The 17,092-nt window shown below is 36.6% G+C and overlaps 1 long non-coding RNA gene across 1 annotated transcript in view; it reads right to left on the reverse strand.

The window, feature by feature from the left end:
* Positions 1 to 11,528, reverse strand: part of LOC134751124 (uncharacterized) — a 58,754-nt gene extending 47,226 nt beyond the window's left edge. Inside the window, exon 1 of the long non-coding RNA XR_010128606.1 lies at positions 11,086 to 11,528. This is a non-coding gene — a long non-coding RNA (uncharacterized LOC134751124). The remainder of the gene's footprint in view (positions 1 to 11,085) is intronic.
* Between the last annotated feature and the right edge of the window lie 5,564 nt (positions 11,529 to 17,092).

The raw sequence follows: 17,092 nt of genomic DNA on the forward strand, positions 1-17,092 counted from the left end.
GTGCGTTAATCACGCCTTTATCAATAAATAATAAAGGTAGTTTACCCCTCTTACATACTGCACCCCACAGCCCCACACCATGACCGATGGTGAGCTCTGGAACCTACGAAAATTTTTTGGTTGTCCGGAATGTTCTATCCGTGGTGCCCAACGTCTCAACGTCAACATGCTTTTTTACAATAAGAATTTGATGGCCTGTAATCGGTATGTCTTTAGAGCCAAGGTAAAAAGATGTGTATTCGGACTTATTGGACACGGTGTAGAATTTTATCTTATGTCACGTTTGACCCCTTAACCCTCTGGCGCCAATGCGGATCGTCTGACCCGCGAAATTAAACAAGCGACCCGATACGATATCGAATACTAGGTACTTGTTATCGTGCGCGTGCGTCGATAGCGAAGATTATTTAACCTTGAATACGTCATTCCCAAATAAGGAAGTGGCTCTGTGAACAGAACCTTCCCTTCATGGCATAAGTACCACACCGAACGAGGTTTCGCCATTTCCTTTCAATTGAGATGAGATGACTGAAAAAAAAATTCACTACGAGTTTTGGTCATGGAAATCTGTTCCTGGCCATAAGAAGTTATATCAAATCTTAAAACAAAAAAAACTAGTATAAGCAGCGCCGCAGTTCGATACGACATAACGAAACTGTTCCAACTGAAAACTGTGTCCTTATTTATTACAGAAACCCCCCAAAAACAGTCGTATTCTTTTTTCGGATATACGAGTAGGTTGAAAAAGACGGCACGTGCCTTGTACATTAGGTACATTAAAAGCAATAATTAATTCAAATATTAACTCAAAGTTATGTGTACATAATATAGACTTCCTCTATCTCTCACGTGTTGGTTTATCTCGAATCACTCATGACAGACGTGTTATATTGTATAGTGTTGTGTTGTATAGTATCTTAAGTTATATCCTGTCAACTAAGTCAACAATACATATAATTTAATTTCCTTTATACATATACCTACTGCAGTTTTACTAAAACCATTTCCAAAATTCTAACTAATCTTATACCTAACGCGTCTAATGATGGTCCCTATCACAGTTAATTTTTAGGGTTACGTACCCAAAGGGTAAAAACGGGATCTCATTACTAAGAATTTACTGTCCGTCTGTCACCAGGCTATATCTCATGAACCGTTATAGCTAGACAGTTGAAAATTTCACAGATGATGTATTTCTGTTGCCGCTATAACAACAAATACTAAAAACAGAATAAAATAAACATTTAAGTGGGGCTCCCATACAACAAACGTGATTTTTTTGCCGTTTTTTACGTAATGGTACGGAACCCATCGTGCGCGAGTCCGACTCGCACTAGGCCGGATTTTATACGGAGTAGCTGTCACGTAAAATGTTTGTAGATATTTTTGAGAAGTTTAGCACAATAATTTATTTAGAAATGTATCTTTATTTATTACGAGCCAGTTGTGTCCCACTGCTGGGCAAAGGCCTCCCCCGCTTCTTTCACTAGAGCTACAGGAGGCCAATCTCTCTAAAAGGAGTCCAAGTTATCCCGCCATCGCCGACGAGGTCTGCCGGATCTCCCGGTTTGACTCATCATCTCGGTCTCGGTTTGAAAATTTAAGTAATAAAAATACGGTAAAAACATATTTCTTCATATATTTTTTTCAATTAAGCCCTACTTAAAAGACGATTGAAATGAAATGAAATTTATTGATGTATGTTGAGAATGGGTTACATACTCGTAAGCTTAAATTGCTACTCTAGTAGTCTCACCAAACTCTACCTTTTCAGGCGTAGTAAAATACATTTCAGGACTTGAAGGTACTCTCATAGCATAGGGTCCATCATTATTCGAATATTGCAGGCCAACTCTTCATAACACGCTACAAGCTTTAACTGATTAATTATCTTTTGTCAATCTCTCATTTTGACTTATGTATTTGTAAGAAAGGGTTAAAATATAAATTAACTAATTGAGGCTTGTAGTGCGTTTATGGAGAGTTAGCCTGCAATAATATTTGAATACACAGTTACTACATACCTATACAGCTATACCCGGGTATTACTTTTTCTATATGGCATTTGCATAATATTACAAATTTTCTAGGGACCGCCTGAGAACTACAGATAGTTTAAACTGATTTTACGTACCTATATGATAATTTAGATTTTGATATTCGATTTTGTACCCATGCCCGATGTAATATAGGATAAGTACGTATATAGGAACTCATCAAGACTTGAAATATGTGTCACGACAATATTATATACCTAAACGACATATTGAGGTCGACGCACTTATCATTAAAGGGAATGCACCCATATGTCATCGTTGATTGTATGTATCTCGGACACATGTCGCCATTTATAAAGTCTTCTAGATAGACTTTATAAATGGCGACACCTTACCTCCTTACACGCTTTTGACATACTCTTGTCATCCGGTGCCGTTTGTTCCGCAGATCTACATGTAATGTACAAGAGTGAATGTTACATTATGAAAAGTGCGACGAAAATTAAAATGAAGTTAAAAAGGTGTCATTGGAATATAGGTATAATTCAGAAATAATATGATTTCGTAAATTATTTACCCACCGCATCTCCTGAATACAGCTATTCAGATTTTTCAGTCCGCTTACCTTAAGTTTTGGTATAGGTATCTACGTTCAAGTTCAATATCTAGTGTCTCGCACTCATGAAATATTCATATAGCCGTATAGGCTTCCTTTTTGCAAACTTCATTTATCGTTAAGCATATTACCTACGCGTCATTCTACACTTTAGGAAAAAGGTGCTGGAATGGAATCAAATGGTGTCAAATCTATTTACACGGTTATAACATTAAGGCTGCCTCCGAGGATCCACGCCGCTTCGGTATTGTAAGTTACAACTTGTAACTTACGCACTTGGACCTGCAACCGCAACCAATGTGAAGACCGCCTGTGTAAGTGTAAGGCCCGAGTGGACGCTCGAAGCGGAGCTTTCGGCGGGGCGTGCAGCGTGGCGTCGGGCTCACAAGTGATTTGAGCAGCGTGCACTAAGGCCGCTCCTATACGTTTGCATTTGTTTAACATGCACGCCGCACGCCCCGCCCCGCTGCACGCCCAACTCGAGCGTCCACTCAGGCCTTACACTAAGGCCTGAGTGGACGCTTGAAGCGGAGCGTCCGGCGGGGCGTGCAGCGTGGCGTCGGGCTCACAAGTGATTTGAGCAGCGTGCACTAAGTGTATGGCCTGAGTGGACGCTCGAAGCGGAGCGTTCGGCGGGGCGTGCAGCGTGGCGTCCGGCTCACAAGTGATTTGAGCAGCGTGCACTAAGGCCGCTCCTATACGTTTGCATTTGTTTAACATGCACGACGCACGCCCCGCCCCGCTGCACGCCCAACTCGAGCGTCCTCATACTTAGCAACAAAATTACTAAGTTAATAATGTAACGTTACCTTTATCTAGAATCATCCTGATTAAATCTCACATGTTTGCCTCATTCCCATATTGACACAACTCTGATTACGGCAATAAACCCTGAAGTTATTATACTTATTATATTAGATAGTCTGCGGAGTTATACTATGTTTGTACAAAGATAATCGGCACGAGTTTAGATAATGTTTTCATGTGTTGGTTGGTAACAGACGGATAGAACTAAATATTTCTGGTCTGATTAGGGCACAGTCACGGATTTAATTGTTGAGCCATTTAAGGTTCAAGCTAATTTGGATAGCAAGCTAACTAGATCTATGAAACGGCCAAGCCATAGTTTTAAACCAATTTAAGGTACTAAAAAAGCCTGACTGGGTTTAAGGCTTAATTTTTAAGGCCAATTGGTTTGTGCTGAGATCTAGCTTTACCACGAGCTTTTGACACATACCTGGCACTTACATAGTCGCTAATAGCGTGTGCGTAACTTAATGCATCTCGCTCGTACTGGCATATTAGTGCGAGCGAGATGTATAGAAAGTAATTAAGTTACGCAGACGTTAGCGAATAGGTTTGTCAGTGATAAAGAAGTGGTAGCCGTACTGATACCTAACTGACAGTAAAAGCTATTGAATCTTGGCCGCCAATTTTACATGAAATTAAAAGATTAGTAGACATGACAAGCGGGTTAGTCTAATGTTAAAACCTCATATTTTCTGTTTATCACTGACATTTGGTCTTTGATTATTGGCACACTTTTAATGTCCTTTGAAGAGCAAACAGTATGACCTTATTCATATAGATAAACTTAATATATACACCAACCTAATTAATGGCCGATAAAGGAGCTTATTTACAAAAAATATCACGCTCAGTACATATGTCATGTCTACGTTGATAAAGAGGTGATGTAATGTGTACAAATTATGTCAATATCGGGACAAACTAAATAACCTAGTGGCTCTGTGAGAGTGTGAAAAACTGAATAGTATAATTATCGAACCTGCTTACCAAATTTCACGAGAATCGGTTAAGAAATGCGATCTGTAGAGGAGAAAATCCGGACATAAGAAAGAATTTACGCACAAGCCGAAATGGATACCTTCGCTTTCGCTCGGTCGAATATAAACAAATATTGCCCATGAAGTTATACCCTAAACAGGAGCGAGCTGTCACTTTTTTTGCCATACTAAATTGAACCTTATCACCGAGCCAGAAAGGTGTTCGTACCAGACTAGAGAAAAAGGTCCACATGAGATAGCAAAAGTGGGTCGCGGTGTCCCACTCGCACATGTTGCCAATGTTAAAAAAAAATACCATTTTGGTAGTATTTATATCAATAACTACTAAAATTAAATACCTTCTTATATTATTTAAGTGCTATATTCAGAGTGCGGTTCTGATATCTTTTACGTAATTTGTAAATAGTTATAATGTCAATATTATTAACTGATTTAACCAAGCATGTGCACAACAAAAAATACATTAATTTTAATATGGTAGACATTGTAGTAACTTTGAATATTAATTGGTATCCCCAACTTGATAAAGAAATTTTCAAAATACATGAATGGCGGCGCTCAAGATTTATTTGCGAAATAAAGTATAAAATGGGTAAAAGATATTGTGTGAAAGGTTGCAGAAGTGAAAGTTTTGTTGATTGTGGTATATCTTTTCACAGGTAAGCCTCAACTATTAAAGTTTACGATAGAAATACAAGAAAACATTGTCAAACTCATTAGGGTGACTATGATGTCGGCACGATGTGAATCGGCCTTACAGAGTTCTTATTACCTACGTACTTACTTAATGTAAAAATAAGTTTACCTAAATAAGTATATCTTTATTTCGGCATGTTTAATTATTTGGTTGATAGATAGATACTTAAATGATTTATTTGTGCACGTAATGAGAGCTATATAATTGCCAAAATTTAAATCCAAAATCCTTAAATATTACAGACACATTTATACATAATATTCTATATAAGTTGAACACACATTTCCGTCAGTACACGAAGGCGGCAAATAAAAAAAAATGGTGCAATTAACTACAATGACGCTTAAAGAATAGCTGAAGTGTGCAAAAGAGAAGCCATTACGTATATGAACATACCATGAGTGCGAAAGAGGCAGACTACAAATGAAAAAAGTGACCATTTTTAGGGTTCCATACCCAAAGGATAAAAACGGGACCCTATCACTAAGACTCCGCTGTCCGTCTGTCTGTCATCAGTAACAGCTTTTATAACGACTAAATAAGTAAGGTTTTGAGAAGCGTTTTACAGAGGAGAAAAAAACTATATCCATTCTGACTTCCTATGCATGAATGAAAAAAGATCTTGGCCAAACTATACATTCCAACTTATCCTAATATCCCACATACATATGACTTATGGTCACCCTAATTAAAAAGAGATGCAACCGCCCACTTTGACTTCTCATGTGGCACACTTTTTGGCCCGTGTACTCCATCCGGTTTATTAAAATCTAAATCCGTAATATTGCCCTAGATAAAGATAAAGATAATTTATTATTCAAGTAGACGTCAAATAAAGCTACGCCGGGTCTACACCTCTGCTCTGCCCCGAGAAGCTAAATGTAAGAAACTCCTTGCATATCTCAAGTGATTCTTCTAAAATTTTGTGTGCAGGTTCGATTATTATACTTTTGTGGATTATTATTTGTGGGAAAGGTTCCTTATGCACACGAAGCATCCCTATATATGCTCCCGTAGGGTCCCTTAATCTACCCTTCTATGCCACATATAGAAATTTCAGTTTTTGTAAATTTATCGTAATGTGTCCGTAGCTGACCATAATAACTTCTTACCTTACGCCTCAGTTAAGAGGAAAAGTGTAAAAATGTTTTCCCATAATGTCCATCCATATCCAGAGAGAAAAACGGGGACTAAGTTTGTAAGGAGAAGCGCTTGTCCACCATCCTCTTTAATCGGTAGACTAATAAGTTGTAGTATTGGATTATAGACGGGTGGTTTTACGATATTGGTAGGTAGTTCTAAGAACTCCGCGAAAGTAAGGAAACCGAAATTAGGCTCGGCTTATAAGGTTTTGAAACAATTTTTAATACCCTAACTGATTTAATTTCCGATAGCCCGATATTAAAAATCCTATAGTCAATTGTTTAGACTGGTCCCTCACCTTGGCAATTTCCTTCAATCCATCGCAAATCAATACGCCTCGCTCTCTGCCCCGCCTTATCTGTTTACTTGGCTGGGGGCGCGTGCGATACGGAATTAGTCCGCCGAGGACCGATAAGTAAACAAAGATCTTCACAACTTGCAAACATTATTCGAAAACAGACTGACCAGTATAACGTCTGCTTTGCTTATGTAGTAACGAAGGGGTCTGGACTCTGGTTATACTGGGGGTACGGAGAAAGCCGAGATGAAATGGTTTGCGAATGAAATAAAGTCTTTGTTTGATAGTTGAGTAGATTTTGCTTCTTGTAGCTAGAGCACGTGATGAATAATTAAAACATACATAATTAACCGTAATAAATGTTATCCCTCAAAGAAGCGTAATTACAGATAAAAAATATCTAAGGAGCTTATCGTCATCAGCCGTTCCGCGAATATTGAGATTCTACTTATTTACTGAAGAGCACTTCTGCTCTGTTTTTATCCTGTTTACATAATGATAACACTAGTTGTTTATTTAATAGTGGCTCTGTGAGCTGTAGACCTCTCGAGACTACAAGGTTCCTCCATTTTGAATAATTTCCATAAACTGGATAGACAAAAAATACTTCATCACTACACCTTTTAAAAGAAAGTCTACCGCCGCGTCTGTCCGAGTGTATGTATGTTCGCGATAAACTCGAAAATTACTGAACGGATTTTCATGCGGTTTTCACCTATCAATAGAGTGATTCTTGAAGTAGGTTTAGGTAATATAATTTGTTAAGGTTTTGTGTAACCCGTGCGAAGCCGGGGCGGGTCGCTAGTTAGGTATTTTTATTATCCAAGGCTAACAATTCTGGGAGCTAAAACTTGAATGTAAATTATAAAAAAAGTAAGTAAGTAAATTTGCGCTCTCTATCTTAAAAACGGTTACCTAGGAACAGCTTCCGACGCGCACACGAGATTTTCTGTGACTTTAAGGCAACTTTTAGAACATGTACACGAGGTTCCAGCTTATTATCTCTCAATCCGAGGTGAATGTCTCATTTTACTGGGTTATTTGCCAGAATTTTGAAGTTAGTAGGTAGTCAGTTCTCAGTCGAGCAATATACAATTAATTAAGCAAAGTTCATCACCCTACGCCAATCAAACGGTAACGCTTTATCGACACTAACTACCTACACTTTGCACTTGTGACGTCATACCAAAGCGGTTCGCACGAGTCTTGCCCCCTTCACACACACATACGACTTTAAATTACGCATCTTCACTGATAACACGAGAAGCTACAAATCTGATAACATCACGTATAAATGCTTGCCCTCGCATTTATTATCACCAGTTTGCCGCTAACCGCTAGCCGCGCCTCCGACCGTTTCAATTTAGAAATTCGAATTTAAGGTTTTTCGGCCGTGTTCGCGCTGTTCCAGCCAACGTTTTTCCCGTTTAATGTTCATTTAGCAGCAACCTCAGGTTGTTGCTTACCGGGATATAAAAACTTTGAGAATTCCGCTCTTAAAGGTATGTTTTAATTAATTTATCACATTTTTTCCCTTCCTTTTGTAAAGGTTTAAAGCAACGGATTTTAAATCAAGCAACATTTTACCCTTCCTTTTGTTTGTCCTGGGCTATAACCGCGAAAATCGGAGTTTTCAAATTGCGGGTATCTGTCTTTGTCACTCTTATTACGCCTTAATTGGAGTAAAAGAGAAAGATCCCCGCAATTAGCGAATTTCGGTTTTCGCGGTAGGCCCCCCTGTAATGGTTACTTGCCAAATTATCTAATTTCACACAAATAAAAGAATGATTCAAGTTGTTCATTAAGGATCATACAAGTAGGTTCGGAAAACGGAGTCTTTAAGAGCCAACAGGAGTGGTCATTTCTCCATACAAACGTACTCGACTGTTTCCTCCGTGGTTTTTGAAGCTAGAGGAATGATTTTTTCAACACAGATTAATATTGTCAATATCTGTGTCGGTGTGTTTTGCTTTTTTTGATATTTTTGTTTTTTAAGGCGCTAGAGCCCTTCAAACATGGCCAAAAATGGCCTCACTGACTATGCCGCAATAAGAGGCGTGGTATTCAAAACTGGTATCAATTAGCCAAAAAATCAAAACAGTCCGACACAGACAATTTCATAATCATTTAGATTTCCAAATTTGGTTACGATTGCTTAAGTTTTGGAGGAGGAAACAGTCGAGTACGAAACCTCGATTTTTGAGATTTTTACGCAGGATTTTTCGCCTAAGCTGCAGTTGTCCTTATCGCACTAATTTTAGGGGCGGGGTCAAGTTTCTAAATACGTACACGGACAGAAAAGTGATGGGCAATAGTCGACATTGAAAGTCGATAATCTAGTGATGTGATAAGTTATCGATAAACCATAACAAAGTCGCGATTTGCCTCTTAGTAGGCGAAGTAAGTAAAGTGAGTATGCACTTTGGCCTCAGGGGATATCGTTTAACACTATTTATTATTCCTTGGTTCATACAAAGCTGAGCTGACGCACTAGCTACGAGATTAAGTCCTGGCTACCCCCCAAAAAGGGAGGGGAAAAGTCGGCTTCTGCGGTCCAGTTTGCCTCTATTTCTACCTATCTCTTGATATGAGATCAAATTTGGTATAAATTTTGTGTAAATTAGGGACGAATAATTTATTTTAGAAATAATAGTTTCACATTTTCATACACAAATCTGAATATACGAACGAAAAATTAAAACTATATATAATTTTTGGTCACAGATTTGCTCTTTAGAAGCAAATTGTGGTGATTTGCACTAAAAATTAATTACACAATTTAGTTTATTCATTCTTTATTTAGAAAAGTATCAGTTCTAAGTACGTATTATTATATTGCTTTATATTTTACAACAAAGTATTAATTTTATTAAAACTTTTGTGACGTGATCTCATGAAAGGGGCTCCACGAGGCGAAATACTTTTTACGCCAATTATTTTCTTTTTTTTTAAATTTACAACAGACGAAAGTTCGAAAAAAATGTGGTTACTTAATAACCTAACTTGTTGAAAAAATTACTTTACATAATATCAATTTATAACCGTAGTATATTCCATGATATGTTTTAAATACACCATATTATTTCCTAATTTTTAAAAGAATATTTAATACCTTTAAAATAATATCTGTCTGTCTGTCTGCCAATCTGCCTGTCCGTCTGTCACCAGGCTGTATCTCGTGAACCGTGATAGCTAAAAAGTTGCAATATTTACGGATGATGTATTTCTGTTGCCGCTATAACAACAAATACTAAAAACAGAATAAAATATTTTTTTAAGTGGGGCTCCCAAACAACAAACGGGATTTTTTGCCGTTTTTTGCGTAATGGTACGGAACCGACTCGCACTTGGCCGTTTTTTGTTAATAGCTTTGAACTTTTTTTATGTGGGAATAAACGCTTCGAATACATTTTTCTAGACATCATTCTGAATCCAATGAGGTATCATACGTATTTTTAGGAGTTAGTATTTCTATTAGTGGCAGCCGTACAAGCCCAATTTCAAAGAAAAACCGCAAATCGATGTACAGGTTAGCCGTTTGGCACACGCATACTAAGAGGTCAAAACAAAATTTTTGACCCGCAGTTTCTAAAAAAAATCCCTTAGGAGGGGTATGCTGAAACATTTTTTTTGTATGAAAAAAAAAAACATATTTTTTTTCCAAAAACCTATCGTGTGTGGTATCATACGAAAGGGCTTTTTGAGGCGATTCTAAAATTATACCACATCATTACATTTTAGCCATTTTTTTGTAAATTAAAACAAATAGAATTTTCAAAACACACCAAGTTTGGGGTCAAGTTAAAGGGTTAAGTAGAACTGTGTCACTTTGTATTGAAAAAAAAAAACTAAATAAATTTTTTATTGCTTTTTTGGGGTTACATATGAGGATATCACGTATCATTTGTACAAAAAAAATCAGCCATATCGTATCTGGAGGAGCCCAAACTTGGTATGTTTTGAAAATTATTTTTCTTTCAATTTAAGAAAAAACCGGCCAAGTGCGAATCGGAATCGGGCGCCGAGGGTTCCGTACATTACACAATTTAAACAATGTATTTTTATGTGAAACGTGAGTGAAAGGTAAATTGCGGTTTACGATTTATAACGTATTAAAAAAAAACTACTAACTAGATCTCGTTCAAACCAGTTCTCGGTAAAAGTTGGCAAGGTAATGTACATCATATATTTTTTCAGTTTTATCATTCTCTTATTTTAGAAGTTAGAGGGGGGGTTACACATTTTACCACTTTGGAAGTGTCTCTCGGTCTCGCGCAAACTATTCAGTTTAGAAAAAAAATATATGAGAAACCTCAATATCATTTTTGAAGACCTATCCATAGACCAACCACACACGTATGGGTTTGATGAAAAAAAAAATTTTTTGGGTTTCAGTTCTAAGTATGGGGAACCCCTAAAATTTTTTTTTTCCTATTTTTGAGTGAAAATCTTAATGCGGTTCACAGAATACATCTACTTACCAAGTTTCAACAGTTCTTATAGTTTCGGAAAGAAGTGGCTGTGACATACGGACGGACGACAGACAGACAGACATGACGAATCCATAAGGGTTCCGTTTTTTGCCATTTGGCTACGGAACCCTAAAAATGGCTAAAATGCAATGATGTGGTATATTTTCAGAATCGCTTCAAAAAGCCCTTTCGTATGATAGATGAGAAGTATACGATAGGTTTAAAAAAAAAGTTTTTTTTTATACAAAAAAAGGTTTCAGCACTCCCCTCCTAAGGGAATTTTTTTTAGGAACTGCGGGTCAAAATTTTTGTTTTGACTAGTATATACGTGTACCAAACGGCTAACCTGTACATCGATTTGCGGTTTTTTTATGCGAACAGCTTACACTATTTTTTTCACCACCTTGAACCTTTTGTAGACTAGACTATTGTCCCAAAATATTGGGCGACGACCGGTCGTCTGGCCTAGGAGGTAGTGACCCTGCCTGTGAAGCCGATGGTCCTGGGTTCGATGATATGATATGATGAGCACAGATATTTGTTCCTGAGTCATGGGTGTTTTCTATTTGTATTTAAGTATTTATATATTATGTATATCGTTGTCTGAGTACCCATAACACAAGCCTCCTTGGGCTTACCGTGGGACTTAGTCAATCTGTGTAAGAATGTCCTATAATATTGATTTAATATTTATTATTATTTATTTATTTATTGGGTTTCATATTTATTCCGATCAGAATTAGGAGCTCTTCAATTTATACCTATTTTTATCAAAATCTGACACATAAATAAAAAAACGGACCATCAATAAAACTGTATAATTACATCAAAGTAAGAAATATCACATGTCACATGTTTCTTTATTATGATAATTTTATCTAACCTGAGGCTTTCTTTTTTTCTATTCAACGGAGCCGGAGAGCGGCAAATTTGTTTTTCAAGACGCTTGCTCGAAAAGATCTTATTTCATGCAGGTGTACTGAAGGGAAAAGGCCTATATTGTTCCCGCGGGAGTTATAGCTTTCTTTTTTAATTAGGTATGTCACTAATTCATACGAACCAAGTAAGTTATAAGTAAAATACTTTGTTTAAAATCAAGGTATAAGGGAGTTTTACTTTTAAAATACTCACGACTATAATTTAATATTTTTGTTTATCATATTTAAAAATATTTAATTGGATTAATTTAACAGCCGTTATCTTGTATGTTTTTATACAACAATGTTTTCTTGTATGTCCATGTTATGTTATGTTTTTTTACTATTCTGTAACTCGAAATGTTAATTAGATTGCAGGTTGTAGAAGGATATTGAATTTAGTTACTAAAAACGCGAGCGGCGTGAGGCCGGCGAGGAGCGCAAATAACGTGCGCGTCGGTGTGCGTGCACCACACACACTGGGATAGTCCCTCGGTACGCGGTACCGCCCCCGTCAGCGCGACGACGATATTCTCTTTCAAATCTCAAAATTGAGTTTGGTCTCGGCTCCTGTTGGCTCTTAAAAAGTCGTAGCGCTTTTTTGGATCCCGATACGGCTGCCATAAATTTCATTTTGCTCGACGGGCTGTATTGATTCGAATCCTGAGTTTTTGACTTTTGCTCGATAGTAAAAAATCACGAATGTAGGTCTAAAGTGCACTTCAAAAATTTGTAACAAATTAAGCACACAAGCTAAAAATATGAAAATTGCTTCTAAAATCGGCAATATCATATTTGAGGGAACGTATCGATCTTTTTTTTTTCAAACGCAAAAAATAATAATTCAAAAACATGATATCCGCGGTCCCGAGCACGCACATCCATCTCGCTCACGCTTACGCTCAGTGAGAGTGAGAGAAGAACACGAACCTACTGTGCCTTAAATGTATTTGTTTAAATGTTCATAAAATAACTTTTCACTCTTTTAGAAGCGAAAAGTTCGTGCTCGCTCGTATTAACCAGGAACCTACCACCACCACCACCTGACCAGGAATATATGATCACGCGCCATGTTGCGGAATTTCACTGGAACTAATTTTTTCATACAATACTGAACTGTCACCATATACAAGAGAATGAACAGCGCCCTCTTGACAATGATCATATATTACTGGTCAGGCTTTACATATTTACCTAGTACTAGTTGACTAAGTTGACACATTTACGTGAAATGATAATCAGTCTATTTTAAACGCCATCACCAAATTCAGGAAATGTGACACTCTTATTATCGTACATTCGATAAAAGCTAGGCGGATCCTTCTAAATTTATCTACTTTAGGTATACTTAATTTTTTCGATAGTCAAATCAGTTGTCAAGATAACTAATTTCCTAAAATATAAATCGATAACTTCAAATTCGGTCAGATTTGTCAAATAATCATTCATATTCTAATGGCGTTATTCATAAACGCGTTACTGGCCTGAATTAGTTATGAGTTTTGTCTTTATCTGTCATTTTGACTTATGTATTTGTAAGAAAGGGATAAAACATAATTTAACTAAATCAGGGTAATAGATTATGCCGTATGCAGAACTTCTTTTTAAGCATAAATGTTAGGTGTTAGTAACTGTAGGACTACCACGCCCTCAACCACTGCGCATTTTTCCATAATAACTTATCAACTGCCTAAGGGTGGTATTCCATCTGTCCCATGTGTATTTGCGTCTCACATTTTGCTTAGTGAGACACAATGCACATTTTACCAAGAAATTGTACAGGGTACCCACCTAAGTGGTAAACCAATACCTTTCATATCTGTTATTAGAAACAAAATACTAAACGTTTTCATCTAACACTCCTTTATAAAAGGACTTTGGTCCCATTTTGGTTGGTTGGAAGTCAATGTCTGCTAGATACCTTTCATTGCCAAGGCTTCTGGGCTTGCGCGTGAGTTTGCGTCGGTTCGTGACGTTGTGTGACGTCACTTTACGTTTCGTTTTGATTGATCTGTTGCTTGTTAACATTATCAATGGAATGTCCAAATTGTCTCGAGAATACATTCTTGTAGGTGGATGGATAGTATAATCTTTTCACCTCAGCAGCTCGAACAAGCCTACCTTCGTCAATCCCAGGAGTGAGGAAAGTGCGACTTTCCTCACTCCAGGGAGTGAAACAAAGTAGCTTTTTAATTTAGTGAAGGCCATGAACTGCCACTTCATACTTCTATTATAAATACGTATTTTTTTTTCTCTGTATTTTTCTGTGTTATTCGAAATACATTTTAACCTTTAATATATTCTCACTCCTGAGGTGAAAAATTATATGTGCAACACGAGAGCAAAGTTATTTTACGTCTCGTGTTTTTGAGATCTCAAGATTCTAACTTAGAATCTTGAGCGTAGCGAAGGACTCAAAATAAACACTCGCAAGAAAAACCAACTTTCCTTTCTTGTTGCACAAATAAGATAGATATATAGATAAACTGTTTATTTGTTTGCCACAATACACACAAAATATTCAAATACAGAAATGACATAGGTACACAGAACAATCCAGAAAATAAATAAAAATTACAACAACAAATAAGTCACACCGATTTTTACATAATATGTAGAGAAAAAGGAAAAAATACATAAAAATACTGTTTTATATAACTATTATTATTGATATTCCTTAGTAAAAGATATAAGTTAAGGAAAAATAATTGATTAAAGATAGAGGCGTCCAGGCGGTCTTGTCGATAAAGAGCTACAAATTAAGAGTAACGGGTATAATTAAGAGGAAAGGGGAGGACTGCTTCTCCATACAAACGTAGTCCCCATTTTCCCCCCTGCATATTAACATAATAAAAAATATGTTTATGCTATTTGATGTGTATTAACTATAGCTATGCCCCTCCGTTAGATTTTTTTTAATTTTGTGATTATTATAAAAGTTTAGGGGCGAAAAATGTATTCCATACAAACTCTAATTCTCCTAGTCCTAACCTTACCTAATTAAAAATTCGAAAAAAAAATCATAAGGGGCATAACTGTGGTTGATATACATCGAATTTTGAAAAAATATTTTCAATAATATCCAGATATTCCAGAGGAAAATGGGGACTACGTTTGTATGGAATGGCGGCTTCGAGGCGGTTTCGTCTTAATCTAGTAGAAATAATATCTGCCCTCGACTTCATCTGTATAGAAATATAATGATTACCGTGATTAAAACTATCCTATGTCCTTCCTTGGGAAGCAACATAGGTGCTTTTCTCCATGAATTTCATCTAAATCGATTCAGCAGTTTAAGCGTTAAGGTGCCAGGCAGACTGAATTACTTTCTTATTTATATGTAATACCTATTAGGAATGAAGGAAAAATGCAAGCAATCTTATACGATACGTTGTCACTGAAAAGGATGAAATTTATTTCATATTCATAATTCATAAATATTTTTGCTAATGTGTAAAATACATCTTTGTTTTATAACTAGTCTGCTCTTTAGCCTAATATATTTACCTATCTACTATTAGTGTTTGAATATTTGATGTAATGGAATAGACAAAAGACATGTGAAATTACAGGTTTGTTACAGTAAATTACACTGTCCTCATGCTATTAAATGTTGTAATAGGTAAATACTGGTTATTACTGATTGAATATTAAATTATGAAGTTTATGAAGCTTGCATGTTATGCATTTGCGTTCACGGGTTTGTAGATACGTATCATATGCGAGAGTAGCGATTATTTCCCGAAAATCTAATAAATAATAATAAAAATTTATTGAAAGGAAAATATGCGAATTGGTTAAAGATGCTTTCGGAAAGGAAAGTGGTAAAAATTGCGAATGGCAGAAATCGCAACTATGGAACATCGATTTTCGGAAAACAGTAGCTTCACTCCGTTCCGTCCGTCCGTGTCCGTGTCGTGTTGTCCGTGTCGTGTATTTTTGTACAATAAAGAGTTTAGTACTACTACTACTACATATAAAGCACTCATTGTCACAGTTCGGTTAGAATCAGTTTATGGTAAAATTTCATTTTTGGCACAAACTTTTATCGCTGACTGTACTTTTCTTTCCACAGGCAACTAATACTCATCGAGACTATTCTAACAACCCCAAACACAAAAAAAGTTCGCGTTGTTTTATCAGAGTTCTCATGGCCACCTCCTGTCTCCTTCATCAGATCAGCTCCATGTCATCATTATATTGATCCAATTTACATATATAATTGCAAAATTTCAGCTCAATCGGGAAGTGGGTCAAATTTAGCTTCCAAGATTTGACCCACACTAACTAACTAACAAACTTAAGATGTACATACTAACAGGGCACTTTAAATAAGAGCTTGTAAAAACAGATTCCTGATACTCTCGTCTGTATTTATCAAGGATCCTGACCGAATTGTTCAATAAACCTTTTTTCAAAAAAGTATTTTTCTGCTTTACACGGCATGACTGAGGTTCCTTCTTATGTAACTACGTTGGGGTAAGATTGAAAGGGCCCTTAATGCTTTGTTATACGGGCGGCTTTTCATCTTACCTCTCATGAAAAACCCTTTCGATCTTACCCCAACGCCAATAAGTCAATTCATAACTGTCAAAATTAAATATCAATTGTTACGTTACTTCGCTTACCATGTAGTGTAGTGATCTATATCATTGCCTGCCTACCTAATCCTATTTTTGTACATAGCGACAAGCAAATATTATCTATCATACTTATTTCAAATAGTTCTATCCAAAACTGATTAAGCTTATTAATTTTATCAATGTTTTGACTGTGGCATTATCTTAGGTTCATCAGTATCGCAATAATAATTAAGAGTTCACTGTCAACAGATAACCAATGTTTAAAGTACAGTCGGCATCAAATAAACAATGACGTCCTAAGTGGCCAAATATATCGGGACACATCATTATATTTACAACAGTGTGTTACGATAAATTTGGCCACTTTGGCTGTCACCATACTGTTCGATGCTGACTGTACCTAGTGTGATTCCGATTTCAATATACCTATAAATGCTAACATTTCTAAAATATTAGTAGCTTTTCATAATACTTATTGCAATCACAGTATTACGAGTATTAACATCCAAAAAGTTTGCTACAGAATTCTGAACGCAGTCTTCCCATCCTTCCGCATCAAGG

This window comes from Cydia strobilella, chromosome 21 (genome assembly GCF_947568885.1).
Source record: "Cydia strobilella chromosome 21, ilCydStro3.1, whole genome shotgun sequence".
NCBI lineage: Eukaryota > Metazoa > Arthropoda > Insecta > Lepidoptera > Tortricidae > Cydia > Cydia strobilella.